The sequence below is a fragment of the Ambystoma mexicanum genome, chromosome 3q (assembly GCF_040938575.1).
Source record: "Ambystoma mexicanum isolate Mex_15411 chromosome 3q, UKY_AmexF1_1, whole genome shotgun sequence".
Taxonomy (NCBI): Eukaryota; Metazoa; Chordata; class Amphibia; order Caudata; family Ambystomatidae; genus Ambystoma; species Ambystoma mexicanum.
This window is the reverse complement of record NC_090926.1, coordinates 1,016,127,342-1,016,142,342: the sequence shown is the minus strand read 5'-3', so window position 1 is coordinate 1,016,142,342 and position 15,001 is coordinate 1,016,127,342. Positions and strand designations below refer to the sequence as shown.

The 15,001-nt window shown below is 51.9% G+C and overlaps 1 protein-coding gene across 3 annotated transcripts in view; it reads left to right on the top strand.

Moving 5' to 3' along the window:
• Positions 1–15,001, top strand: part of RNF213 (ring finger protein 213) — a 3,248,263-nt gene that overhangs the window by 2,376,684 nt on the left and 856,578 nt on the right. The window lies entirely within an intron of this gene.

Genomic DNA, 15,001 nt, shown 5'->3' with positions numbered 1-15,001 from the left:
ATATCCAAAGACAGATGCTGTTTTCTTTTGCCAATATGCTGATGTATTATCTGCTTCGTTGTTAGGACTGATTTTCCATACTCTGACCTGGTGGACAGATGTATAGAAGGCCAACGTATACTGTGACAGGGACAACTCTGGGGAGCTGTAGCCAAACCAGTTCAGGTAGCAGTGACAGACGGTCCAGGCTAAGTTCTTCAGAGGTGGTGAACTTGTAAAGGGTCAACAATGAGTTCACACAATGGGAATCACAGATTACACTTAGACAGGATTTATACAAATACAATTATCATTTATTGGCCAAACACACTATAGATAAATGACTTTTGGCAAGTAGTTATCACACAACACTAGCAAAAATAGATTATATTTCTGATGCTTGTTAATCTGCTTAGAATCACATGCTGTGCATATAGTCCGACATGCAGTGGTCACTGCAGAGTATTGCATCTGGTCTTTCGAGAATCGAAAGGAGACGTCGACATGGGCTTGCCTGTAACACTATCCCTACCGTGATGTGTAGTGTACTCAAAATCCCTCCTGCGTCGAGGTCCCTCAGATTGTTTTTTTCTGCCCAGCATACTGGTCGCCTTATGCAGAGCTCGTCCAGAGAAATTGCTTTTGTTCTCTTTGACCTTTTGCCGTTATATATAATCCAGTTATCGATATTACCCTACCATCCCTTCCATCAACGGCTGTTCCAGTTTTCCACCGAAGACTGTCCACGGATCTTCGACGGACAGGGTCCGGTCAGCCCTGCTGACCACATGGCCGGGCCTTCTGGCTGGTCTACACAGTAGGGAGAGTGGGGTTACCAGAACCTACGAAAAGGCCTATAGACAGACAAAAAGACACGCGTCAACCGTCGGAACCCCGAAACGATTTTTCTGAAGCTCCTCAAGGGATTTCTTCAGCGGTGAAGATAAAAACTCTACATTTGCAAATGAAGGTTACACTAGATGAGCCCTTTCCAACCCTGGACCGCTTTGTTCATCTGTTGGGACCAGAGAAAAATTTGAAGGATGTATGTGTTAGGGAGAATTCTCATAAATGGTTGATTTCCCTTACCTAAAGAGTCCCCCAGCAGCTTTGCTGGATTTCTAGGATTAATATTTTTCACCTGGTAAGAGTGTGAGACTTTTTTCCCACTCTTACATATGTTTTGCTATGTGTATTTCTACTTTTTGTGTGATCTTGGGCACTGGAGCCTCACCTACTCCATGTGCACCACTTTTTGTGTGTGTTACACAGCACCTTCAGTGCAGTGACGCCGGGTTGTCTTTGAGACTTCCCACTGACTCAATTTTTCTGGGGCTGACTACTGTCCTCCAGAAACAGGTAAAGTTGCCATTAAGTTTATATAGTCACTTTAAACCACAGACCCAGTACACCCCATCTTAAATGGAGTATTGGAAAGGGTTAACTCCTATCCCTTTTTGTCTGTACCTCTTGGGGCATTGTTTCGCTCCCTTAACATTAAGACTTGGCTGGTGGCAGTGGTATCTACCCTAACTTTTCTAACGCGATTGTCTTATATAACGTGGTAATGTTTTAGGCTATTATATTAGCCTCGAACATAAACCCGCTTGACCAAATACATTTTATTTTGGTTCCGGCTGGGTTTAGTCGCCATTTCTTTTTGTTAGTCTTTCTCGTGTTTTTCTCTGCGCGCCAAACCGGGGATGTCTCCTTTATTCGCTGTCTTTTTGCGGGCTTCTGCACAGAAGCCCTCCTTAAGGCGCCTGATAGTCTAGGTAGGCAGGATGTGAGGGAAGGATCTTCGGACCCCTGCCATGGGTTGCCTTAGTAACCGAAGTCTCACTCTTGTCTGATTGGCTAAGGGGACTGGCCTTGCCAGGCTAGCCACCCTGCTGTGTGATTGACAGCCAGGCTGTATGAATGGGGGAAAACTGCATAAAAAGCAGGTCTCTGGGACTGGAAAGGCAGAGTCGCCACTGGAACGAAAGAACCAACGAGGAACTGGAAGAAGAGGACCCCTACAAAGACTGGACCGCCCAGTGAAGCTCTGCTGCAGGTCCGAATCTCCACTCCGACGACGGAGAAGATCATCCAGGAAACTTCTTCCCTTGAGCTGGTGGGACCAACCAGTTCGCCCAAACTATAAGCCAGGACCCCTCCTCTGGTCGAATTCGCTGTACAGAGCTACAGTGGGCCGGATAGCCAGGAAGGTCGGACCCTGCTTTGGTTTTAAGGAGCGCACCTTTTATTCGTTGTTTGGCGGCGCTGCTGGTTTCTTCCCTGGGTAGTGCAGGACCCTCCAGTCTTCCTACTTCTGATCAGTCCGACAGTCGCTTCAGGAGCCGTGAGCCTGCAGGAACTACCAGTAATGTCTGCCTCAGCTACAGCCCCCTCTCCGTTTTAAGGTACTGTGCAAATCCGGTTGTGGGTTTTGCTCAGCCGCGGCGAAAGTGTTTGAAATCTTTCTCCAATCCGAGGGTTTGTCCTTCTCTTCTCTTTGAACTCACTTTTCTACCAACCAACCTCGTCCGGAATCTGTGCCACAAACCTTACTGCGAACTAATCTGAACTGTGTGATCTTGAGCAAAAGACTTTTGACCTCTTGATTTTGGCCCTAAGCCTTTTCTAGCTGATCTCCTCACTGTAGTCTCTCTGGTTTACTTACCTGTTGGTTTTACCTAATTGTTGATAACTTTGTCTTTCCCTCCCTTTTAAATTATTGGATTGCCATTTTGCTCCCACTTCATTTTGTGGGCCTAACTTGTCTAGAATTTAAGGGAATTTGTGTGGTGTATTTATGATTGTGATTTTGACTTGCTTAGAATAGTGACATTTTATACAACTGTTGAGTAAATAAATATATATTCTTTTACTTAGAAACTTTGAGTCAGTGTTTGCCTGAATCATAGTAATTGCTGTCCTTTGTGTAACTATTTGTACTGCTCACTTACTCTTGAGATAAGTCTGGCTGCTCCGCTACTGCTACCACTATAACTGTGTAGTACAGGCTTGTACCAAAGGTGAAATTGTACTGTCACTTGTAGTCTTAATTGTGTGTAGTGTTCCCAAAGGGTACTGCATATAATTCTGCCTAAAAGTATGAACAGGCTAGAGAGATTTGTGGCACTCTGAGAGAATTCCACACCCAAGAGGTCTAGGGAGGAAAAAAACCCTCTCCCTGTGGCTAAACTGCAGAGGGTCTTTGACCCTACTCAAGATGAGGAAGAGGAGGAATACATTTATGACCTCACTGAGGAGGAGGCTCAAAATGAAGATCCTTTTATTGACTCGGAGTAGGTCCATTTAGACCCCACTGAAAGTTGGGGGGTAGACCTGGACTCCATTGATCCTCGCCCTTGGCAGTCACCTACTCCAACTCTGGAACCTGATGCCTTGTGCCTGGACTCCCCTCCAACCACCCCCACTAGACAGGCCTCCCCGGTGGACAATCAAATGGATTTCAATGCCATATTGAGGAAAACAGCGGAACACTTGAATATTGCTACTCAAGAAGCCATTCCAGAGGCTGATTTTGTGGAGGACATTTTGAAAGAAAAACCTCCTGCTAGCCAAGCTATTCCTCTACTAAATTCAATTAGAAAGCGGTTGGCCCTTCTTTATCAACACCTGCACTTACTAGACCAGTGAATCCGAGGGTAGAGATGCTCTTTCGACCCTCCCCCTCTGACCTCCCCTACATATGGGGTAATTTTACTCAAGATTCATTGGTTGTTACAACTACCAGGAAAAGAGCAGGAGTTCCCCTATACATTGGGGAGGAACCCACTGACGAGGAATGTAAGAGACTTTACGCTTTGGGGAAAAGGATCACTGCGGCGGCGGCTTACTCCACTCGAATCACCAACAATACAATGTTGTTAGCCAGCTATGCTGATGTGCAATGGGCCAAGCTAGAGGAAGGCCTTCAAGAAGTCCCTGAGCCACTGCGAGCCCGTCTGCTCTCAACAGTGACAGAGGGCAGGCAAGTTAACCAAAGTATGCTAAACAAATTCTTTGGATGCAGCAGAAACGGCCAGAAGGTCTTTGGCTCAAGGTACCCTCCTGAAAAGGCACGCATGGCTAAGAAACTCTGGGTTCAAGCCAGAGACACAAGCTTCACTTATAAATAAACCAGTGGAGGATACTAATTTATTCAGAAAGGCAATGGATGAAGCCCTCGAACTTGCAAAATAAGAAGCATGACACCCTTAAGACTCTGGATCTGATTACCCAGAGATATTCACAAAGAAGGGGGAGTGGGAATAGACATTCCTTTCGTGGGCAACAATTCCCTCCAAAATCAATACTGCTCGAGGAATAACTGGTCCTCTCCCCACGGAACCAGCAGCTACAACACCCCATACCCCACAAGGGGGCAACAACGCGGTAAAGAAAGGGGTTGAAACTCTACCCCTCAAGGCTCCCCGGCCTCAGGCCAGAAATGACCCACAGTTCCGGGTACCCTCCCATGCATCCCCGGTCGTGGGCCGATTAACATAATTTTTTTCGAGCATGGGAGGGAATAACTACAGACCAGTGGGTGCTGAAGACCGTCGCCCACGGGTCCTGTATAGAATTCAGCCGGACCCCAAAGTTCACACTGCCACGATTAAGACGCCTGACGCCAGAACATCTGCAAATCATGCTACAAGAAGTCGAGACCCTGCAGGAAAAGGGCGCCATAGAGATCGTACCTCTTCTACAGGTAAATAAGGGTATTTATTCAGTGTACTTCATTGTACCCAAAAAGGATCTCTCCATGTGCCCTGTACTAGATCTGCGCCCAGCGAACAAATTCGTGAAGCCCCAAACGTTTCGTATGGTCACTCTGCAAGAGGTAATTCCCCTGCTCACACAGGGGGATTACATGGCAACATTGGACATGAAGGATGCATACTTTCATATTTCAATGTTGTCGGCGCACAGAAAATACCTCAGATTCATGATTCAAGACAAGCACTATCAGTTCAAAGTACTACCCTTCGGCATAGCTTCTGCACCAAGGGTATTTACAAAGGTACTGGTACTGGCAGTGGCAGCAGCACACCTGCGCAGGCAACCCATCCCAGTTTATCCTTACCTCAACGACTGGCTAATAACAGGGGATTCCTATGAAACCTACCCAAAGAACTATAGATCTTCTATTTAGTCTAGGATTCTCTATCAACGAGAAGAAATCCAGCCTAGACCCGAGCCAGGTCAAACAATTCCTAGTGGCTCTAATTTCGAACAAAGGACGGCCTCGTCTTCCCCTCCAACAAGAGGGTCCAAAACATGCTGTTTCAGATCCCTCAATTTGTAGCCAGTCGAGAGTTGACGGTACGCAAAGCTATGCGACTGTTGGGAATGATGGCGTCATGCATTTATTTGGTTCCTCATTTGCTCTTGCTCATACGTCCAATGCAGGAGTGGCTCAACAGCCAGTGGTGTCAGGCCAGCGGACAATGGGACGATCTAGTGGTTGTCTCGCCAGCCCTCGGTTTCTCGCTACGGTGGTGGTCGAGGGAGAATCTCTTGAAGGGGAAATCCTTCACCACCCCCGCAATGGAGGCCACTCTAACTACAGACGCATCTCTCATGGAGTGCTCACCTGTTTAAACAGACAGCGCACAGAGTTTGGTCATCAGACATAGCTTCCAACCACATAAACCTGTTGGAACTATTAGCAGTGTTCAAAACACTGAAAGCTTTCCAGGCACAACTGCAGGGAAAGACGGTCCTGATCCTCAGACAGCACCACAGCCATGTACTATCTGAACAAACAAGGGGGCACTCGCTCTCCAGCGCTTTCCAAACTGTCCGAGCACATTTGGAAGTGGGCCCTCAAACACATGTTCTTGTTGTCACAACATGTTCCAGGGGAACTCAGTCTTCTAGCAGGTGAAGACATCATTGTAAACACTGTAGGGGGGCGTCTGTACTTCTGCTCTCTATATGGTAGAGGAGAGGCACAGAGGACCCCAGCCAAGATTCTCTATTGTTGGTAGCAATGGACAAGCAATCAAGGCCTAGCTTCTCAGGAGGTGATGCAGGCTGGTTCTTAAGTACAGTGTAGTCCCCAAGCACCCACAAAGAATGTCCACACACTGTATTAGTGAAAACAGTCTTTATATAATTAAGGTTCAAGTTATATACAGAATCAAAATAACTCACTTTGTGATCAGTTAATCTACAATGGCAAATATGTACAATTCTAAGCGGTACCACAATTATTAACAGATTTCATTAAAGTGCATCAACTGTACTCTGGTCAAATGTCAGACAAATCAATTAATGCATGTAACCAACAATAGACATAGGAGGAAAGCAGTTGGTTAGAACAATTGGCAGAATACTGGCCCCGTTACCTAGACACAGTTCTGTGTGCAGATACCCCCCCACCTGGGCAACCTGTAAGATAGATATACTACAAGCCCAGTCCATATATTGTTCAATGAGTCTTATTCCCTTCTAAAATGTTTTTACCACCCCAGTGTACCTGGAATAGCAGAGTTCCCCGAGGAGGCGTCGAGGGATCCTTCTTGAGTGACTCCCTTTAAAGCAGGAGCCACGGATAGTCGATGGGCCTCGAAGAAAGTGAACTCTGCGGCGAGAATCCTCGATGGCAGTTCGGAGGCGTTGAGGCAGCAGCTTCGGTCCTGGCGGTGCTCATCGACGGCGAGTCGAAGACGTCCTGCAAGGAAGAGTCGTGCAGGGCACCTCGATGTCGATAGTTCAGGACCGCAAAGAGTTTGTGAAGAACTATGGCTCAGCACGGGTGTCGAGTCGTCAGGTGTGTCTGCAGTCTTTGGCTGGCCGGGAAACCCACTGGCGGATGCTCCTTGGCGCGTCGATGGTCTGGCCTTCTCTGGCGGGAAAAGGCGGTCGGCGGTGCGGTCGAGCGCATCCGGGAATCAAAATATCTTAATCAATGGAGCGTTGCAGCTCTGGTCGTCGATGGCACAGCGTCAAGAGGTCCCTGCTTCTGGGCAACACGGCATCGATGGGCCTCCAGCGGTTATAGCAACCTGCGAACCTTGCTCGAGGACGGTGGACAGAATGTCCGGTGCTACTTAGTTCTCCTCGGCGGTCCCCGTCTCTGGTCAGCAGCCTGTCGAGGGTCTGACTTCCAGGGAGCTTCGTCAAAGGTTAGCGATGCTCGATGGTCCCTCGGAGCTCGGGAAGAGGGTGCCAAACCAGGTCCTATCTTGGTTCAGTCTCGATGTCACAGCGGCTTTCAGATTGCGGTGAAGGTAACAGCAGTCAACCTTCTTCTTCTGGCTCTGCTTCGAGATCAAGCATCACTTTCGACTTCAGCTTCTGAACGATTTCTAGCAGTGAGAGGCCCCCAGATATACTGTTGATCTCCCATTAATTCTGCTGGGTCACACTCATGCAACCAATCACTCAGAATGACATTCAGCAGTCAGCCAGCCAATCAGGCATACAGTGCATTCAGGCCATTCTCCTCCCTCTCAGACACTCACAACAAGGAATGTGTATTGGGACAAGTACCCAGCCATTCAACACTACACACTGCATTCATACCAGTTTCAGGCAGGGCTGTCTCAGTCATTGTGTTTCATACTAGAAACCAGACATCCACAACAAGAAGTGCATATTGGTCACACACTCCATTCACCCAGGTCCCACCCACAGGGTGTACCCACAACATACAGTCACTGTGAAGGCTCCAGCCAATCTGGCCTGGACTTCTCTACAATACCATATATGGAACTTCCACCAAACAGCCAGTCAGGGGGAAGGGACAGAGTCAGGGCTTCCCAGGTCCTTGAGAAAACAAGGTAATCGGCAATAGAAAGCAAGAGGCCATCTTGTTTCCTATTAGGAATCAACTGATTCCAATCACAGGGCCTGGGTATCCCCAAAATGGAGGATACTCGGAGCACCTGTCAAATCCAGCATGGAGCTGCCACCAGCCCATACCCTGCTCTGTGGGCCACACACATGTGCCCAAAAACATACACTAGTGGTACAGGGTTGTACCCCCACCCATGGGTGCCATAACGGTATCCCAGGGGTCTGTACACCAAACTAAAAATAGGAAGAGCTGCACTGCCAGGAGTCCCACATGGACTCCTGGGCAGAAAACAATGCAGAACACAAATGAAAAAGGACTACAGGACAAGGACAGGGAGGCCCTGTCCCTCTAATGCATTTCCAGCATCACAATTGTCTCCAACTTTTTCGCAGAATGGGGCTTCCCAGAGATCGACTTGTTCGCAACTCTGGAGAACGCTCAATGCCAAGATTACGCATCCAGGTATCCCCAGAACCGTTCCAAGGGGAACAGACTCTGGATAAAATGGTCAGGGAAATATGTTTACGCTTCCCCCCTGCCCCCCGACTCTCCTACTCAACAAGATAGTACACAAGATGCACCAGAAACCAGTCAAAATGATATTGGTGGCTCCCATGTGGGCCAGCCAACCCTGGTTCGCTCATCTGATGGAGATGTCCCCATCTCCTCCAATGAAACAGCCTTGCCCATACAACATGTTGTCGCAAGACAACTGGGAGACACTTCACCCATGCCTGCAAACATTGTACTTAGCGGCCTGGCTCCTGAGGTCATAGAGTTCGGGCACCTGCAACTCCCTCAGAGATGTATGGACATACTCAGGGAAGCAAGAAAACCTAACACACGATATTGGTATTCCAGTAAGTGGAAATGTTTTGTTATCTGGTGCAACTCTAAGAGCATCAACCCCATTGACTGCTCTCCTACACATATCGTATTGTACCCGACTCTGTGTTGTGGTGGAAGATACCAGTTCTCCAGCATGGGGTCTGGCATGGATTCACATGCTCATGAATATTCCCCGTCGTCAGGCCGGGAATCCTCGGTATAGAAATAAATCAGTATCAGTTTTGTTTCTGATGTGTCTTTCTTAGTAGTAACCAATCACTGGTCTCTGGGTCATACTGCCCCAAGCCAATGACTGCCCTCTCCCTAAGCCCCGCCTCTGGCAGCCATCCTCAGATTCTTACCGCACGTTCAAGTGTTGGGAGTCCTCGTGCTGTAGCTCTCGAGCTTTTGCTGCGTTTTCGCGCTTTTTCAGGAGATTTTTCAAATTTTTCGGTTAAATAGAGCCTCAAGCTCCACCGTTTCTACATCCGATCAACGGGGATCCGTTTTGGAGTTTTCTATGCCCCTCAAGGGTGAAGATTTCGTCGAGTTAGGCTTTTGGAGGATTCCAGAAGTTCCGAGGCCTACCCCCGACATGGCCCAGGAGAAAGGAAGGTCGACGCCCGGGAAGCTGTTCAGGACCTGCCCTGGATGCCAGCTTCAGAATGTTTTCAAGGAGGACGAGCATTTGTTATGCCTCTACTGTCTCCATGAGGACAAGACGCACACGGAGAAGGACTGTGAGTTTTGTGGGAACATGTCGGAGCGGACCATGAAGGATCGCCACCTCCATCTCGCCAACTGGCTGGAAGGGAAGAGCCCGTCAGGCGAGAAGAAGAAAAAGAAGTCCGAGCGGTCTTCTAAGTCCTGTGAGGGCGCCCCTGAGACGGGGGCCCAACAAAAGGCAAAGCACCAGCGGTCCGCAGGCACCAGGAGTGCTGAACGGTCAGGCTCCTTGGCTGCCAGGCAGGGCGCATCCTCCCCGGTGCCATCAACCACGAGCCAACGCTCTGGCTCGGGTAAGAGGAAGTCCAAGAACCGGGCGAAGCTTCTGGAGAGGCCCCGGTCGATCTCGAAGATTCCGGCAGAGGGGGAGCGAGGCTCGGACCCTCCCCCCAAGGTGAAGGTCCCAGGCGTACAGAAGGTGATGATGGCCTTAATTCACCCTACTAAGACCTCAATTGAGGATGTTGCAGCGGTCCTGGCTCAGCCTGTGGAGGCTATGCCAGTGGAGGCGACCTCAGGACCCAGAGTCTCCCTGCCACCGCGGAGGGAGTCGTCTTTCAGGCCCATTGAGAAGACCCCCAAGTCCTCGTTGGAAAAGGTGGGGGAGGGGCAGGTGGCCATCGTGGATACGGACACGACCTCTGAAGAAGAGCTCATTGATGCCGTGGAAGAGGCCCAGCCCATCGGGAGGGATCCCGACGAGGGCGACGACGAGAGCGACGGTGTCGCCGACGAGGTTCCTCAAGAGCCCTCGCGCCCGTCGTTTCCGGCGCCGCAGGACACTTCGGCGGCCATTTTGTCAGCGATTCAGTCCTTATGCTCGGACATAAGGACAAGGTTGCCCCTCCCCCCGACGGAGGTACCTGAGCCAGACCCGACGGGGGAACAGAGCCAGGACCTTCGGAAAGTCCACCGCATAAGAGGAGGACGACGCATCCTACGCCACCTCTCCCACCTCTGCGGCCTGCTCTGCCTTCCCCCCGTTCTACTACCCACGGGGATGATACAGGCACGAATACGGCTACGACAGGTACAGATGACGACGGAGGCGACGGCGGGACGAGTCCCCCTTCGCCCCCTGCTCGGGCGTCCCCGCCCGACGAGATTGGATCCTTTCATGCCATGATTTCCAGGGCATTCGAGCTCTTCCAGCTCTGCCCAGAAGAGAAGAAGGAGGAAGGGTTCCTTTACCAACGGCGCGAGGCTAAAAGGAAGACAGTCCTCGCCGTACCACTTCTTGATGAAATCTGGGATGAGGGGCTCGCCCTCCTCAAGAACCCTGCCACGGCGCCAGCAAAGAGGGACCGGTACGAAAAGAAGTACCGGGTCCCAGACGCTGCCCCCTTGTGCCTTCGGGCGCAACCTACCCCGGATTCGGTCGTCTCGGCGGCGGCAAAGAAGAAAGCTGGGGGGGCATCAGCCTCGACATCAACTTTCCCGCCGGACGGCGAGGGCAGGAAGCTGGACCCGATGGGACGACGGGTCATCTCATCCTCAGCAACGACTATCAAGGCGGCCAACGCCCTGGCTATCGTAGCCTGCTACGACAGGGAGTTGTGGTTCAGAATCGCCCCTCTGTTGGACTTCGTTCCGGACGCCAAAAGGGCTGAGGCCCTTGAAATCCTACAGGAAGGTGAGATTGCTTCGGAACACGCCATCACGGTGGCAACGGACATCGCCAACACCGGTTTCCATCAGTTGGGCAACAGCGTTTGCCTGAGACGACGAGGATGGCTCAAGGCGACGGATTTCCGCCAGGATGTACAAACCAAGGTTTTGGACATGCCCTTCGACGGGAACAACCTGTTTGGGAAGGCGGTTGATGAGTCCCTTCAGGCCATCAAGACCGACACGGAGACTGCCCGGGCACTGGGAGTGCTCCAACAACGACAACCGTCCTTTCGGAGCTCCTGAGGCAGACAAGGTGCCTCCAAGGGATACGGCAGTGGCTCCTCGACTTACCTCCAAGCGGCAAAATCTTCGTCCCAGGAAGCCTACAGGGGACGTGGCAAGTCAGGTGGTGCCCGTCGTCGTCGACAGGGAGGTCAAGGGGGCAAGGCGGCCTCCAAACAAGATTGAACCGACCGTGGGGTCGGGCCCCCGCCGAAGCACCCCGGTGGGAGGCCGGCTGGCGATGTTAGTCAGCGTGTGGGAGTCCATCTCCACCGACCGTTGGGTGCTGGACGCCCTGGCCCAAGGGCATGCCCTCGAGTTTCAGAAGAAGTGCCCTCGTGTTCCACCCGTGGCCAGGAAGGAAAATCACGTCCCTCAACTACTGTTGGAAGTAAGGGCGATGCTCAACAAGGGTGCCATCGAGCTCGCCCCAAAGAGGCTTCGGGGCTCCAGAGTTTACTCAAGGTACTTCCTCGTAAAAAAGAAGACAAGAGGATGGCACCCCATCCTGGACCTGCGACGACTGAACAAGTACATCAAGGCACAGAAGTTCCGGATGGTCACCCTCCAGCACGTGCTGGGACAGCTGGAGGAGGGCGATTTCCTGTCGTCGTTGGACTTGGAGGATGTGTACTTCCACATCCCCATTCTAAAAAGACACCGAAAGTTCCTCAGGTTCGTGGTCCAAGGGCGGCACTACCAGTTCAAGGCCCTCCCGTTCGGATTGAAGTCGGCACCCAGGGTGTTCACCAAGTGCCTCGCACCAGTGGCGGCGCGGCTGTGCCTACAGGGGATCCACGTCTACCCCTACCTGGACGACTGGCTCATCCAGGCAAGGACAAGGGAGCTCGCCGTGGAGCACACTGCGAAGACCTTGCAGCTGCTCACGGACCTGGTATTCTCCATCAACTTTCCAAAATCCCACCTGGTTCCTTCGCAAGTCGCCCTGTTTCTGGGAGCGAAGCTCGACACAGTGGCGCGGCTGGCCTCGCCGTCGGAGGAAAGGACCAGGACCATTCTGGGCAAGGTGCAGCGTCTGCTGGCCACGGACATGGCCAGGGTAAGATCTATCAAGTCCCTCCTCGGGATGATGTCCTACTGCATTTATCTGGTGCGCCTTTGCAGGCTTCGGCTGCGCCCCTTACAAGAGTTCCTTGACGCACACTGGGTCCAGACAACGGGCAGCTTCGAGGACAGGATCCCTCTCAACGAGCCGTTCCATCAGGCGATCCGGTGGTGGGGTACCCGCTCTCATCTGTCGGCGGGCACGGACTTTCAGACCCCAGCTCACCAGGTGACAGTGACGACGGAAGCCTCCCTGGAAGGTTGGGGAGCACACTCCGGAGATCTTCACGCGAGAGGCCTTTGGCTCCCGGAGGAGAAGTCACTCCACGTCAACATCTTGGAGCTCCGCGCAGTGTTCTGGGCCCTCAGGTCCTTTCTTCCGTCCCTCAAGGGCAAGGTGGTGAGGATCTTCACCGACAACAACACCACGATGTTCTACATCCGGAAGCAGGGCGGAACCAGATCCCCGGCCCTATCCAAGGAAGCCCAGGATCTGTGGCATTGGGCCGTCGCCCAAGGGATGTTTCTGGTGCCTCTTCATCTGGCAGGAATAAAAAACACGATCGCCGACTCACTCAGCAGGGAGCTTCGCTCGTGCCACGAGTGGGAACTACGCCAGGATCAAGTGGATCGACTCTTCCGACGATGGGGAGAACCCCAAATCGATCTCTTCGCGACGGCGACGAATTCCAAGTGCCGGAGGTTTGCCAGCAGGTTCCCCCAGCCGAGGAGCATGGGCGATGCTTTCTCATGCCCCTGGGGCGGCCTATTTCTTTATGCGTTCCCTCCGCTGCAGTTGCTGCTACGGCTCATCAACCAGCTCAAGAGGTCCCGGTCAGGATGATCCTCATCGCACCGGCGTGGCCGAGACAGATCTGGTTCCCGGACCTTCTGGACTTGTCAACGTCCACACCAGTCAAGCTGCCGACGGACGCAGACCTTCTCTCCAGAGAAGGAGGCGCCATTCTTCACCACAACCCGGAGTCGCTGAACTTGCAGGCCTGGCTCCTGCAGCACTAGAGTTTGGAGGGTACGACATCCCGGCCGACTGCAGAGAGGTTCTTGCAAAGGCTAGGGCGTCCTCAACTCTCAAGTGCTACGGACATAAATGGAAGAGGTTCTCCGTCTGGTGCCGTGCACAGAAGATTAACCCTCTGCGGATTACAGCCCCCCAAGAATTGCCATACCTGTCATTGGCCAAGGCTGGACTAGCTCACGCTTCCATCAAGATACATCTGGCCGCCATCTCACGATACACCAGAAATACGGGACGGGCGTCCTTGTGGTCTCATCGACTGGTGAAGGAATTTATGAAAGTATTGTTCCGATCATTCCCGCCGGTGAAGGCCCCTGCCCCGGCGTCGGAGCTCAACGTGGTACTGACCAGGCTCATGGGGCCCCCATTTGAGCCTATGCATTCGGCACCGTTGAAGTTTCTGTCGTGGAAGACAGCGTTTCTCGTGGCCATCACCTCCGCACGACGAGTGGGAGATATCCAGGCCCTATCTTGCAAGCCTCCATACTTGACGTTTCACGACACAAGGGTGGTGCTGAGGACGCACCCCTCCTTCATGCCCAAGGTGCCATCGGACTTCCACCTCAATGAACCCTTGGTGTTGCCAGTTTTCTTCCTGTCTCCTTCGTCGCCGGCTGAAAGGACTCTGCACTCGCTGGACGTAGCTAGAGGGCTGAAGTTCTACGTGGACCGCACAAAGACTTCACAGCTGTTTGTGAACTTTGGGACTGTGAATCAAGGGAAGGCTCTCTCTAAGACTTCCATTTCCAGATGGCTCTCCGGCTGCATCATGCACTGTCACCGGTTGGCAAACCGACCGCTGCCCGGCCGTCCGAGAGCCTATTCGACCAGAGCGATCGCTGCTACCACGGCGTTCCTGTCTGGTGTGCCCCTGCTGGACATCTGCAGGGCTGCGACGTGGAGGTTGACGCACACCTTCACAAGATTCTACTGCGTCGATCGAGACTCCAGGGAGGAGTCCAGGGTCGGCCAAGCAGTGCTGCGCAACCTGTTTGCTTAAGGTGAGCCTGGTGAAGGAGGTAAGAGATGCTTAATGTTGAGTTGTTGTATTGCTTAATGTTGAGCCTGTTGCCACCTCCCGTGGTTGTGCATGTGTGTACTGCTACGTATTCTCTTATTCATGAGCATGTGAATCCATGCCAGACCCCATGCTGGAGAAGGAACAAGTTACTTACCTGTAACTGTTGTTCTCCTGCATGGGTCTGGCATGGATTCCCATGCGAACCCTCCCGCCTACCCCTCTGCGGCTCTTCACTTGGTCATACTGCCACTTTACGGGCTACCAAATCTGAGGATGGCTGCCAGAGGTGGGGCTTAGGGAGAGGGCAGTCATTGGCTGGGGGCAGTATGATCCAAGACCAGTGATTGGTTACTACTAAGAAAGACAGATCAGAAACGAAACTGATACTGATTTTTTTCTATACCGAGGATTCCCGGCCTGACGACGGGGAATATTCATGAGCATGTGAACCCATGCCGGAGAACAACAGTTACAGGTAAGTAACTTGTTCCCTATTAAGGCTTTTCATGGACGGAGTAAAAGGAATTCACCCACCCATTTCTAACCCAGCTCCCGAATGGGACCTAAACGTGGTGTTGACTAGACTTATGGGGTCTCCTTTCGAGCCCATGCATTAAGCAAGTCTCGAAGATCTTACCTACAATACTGCCTT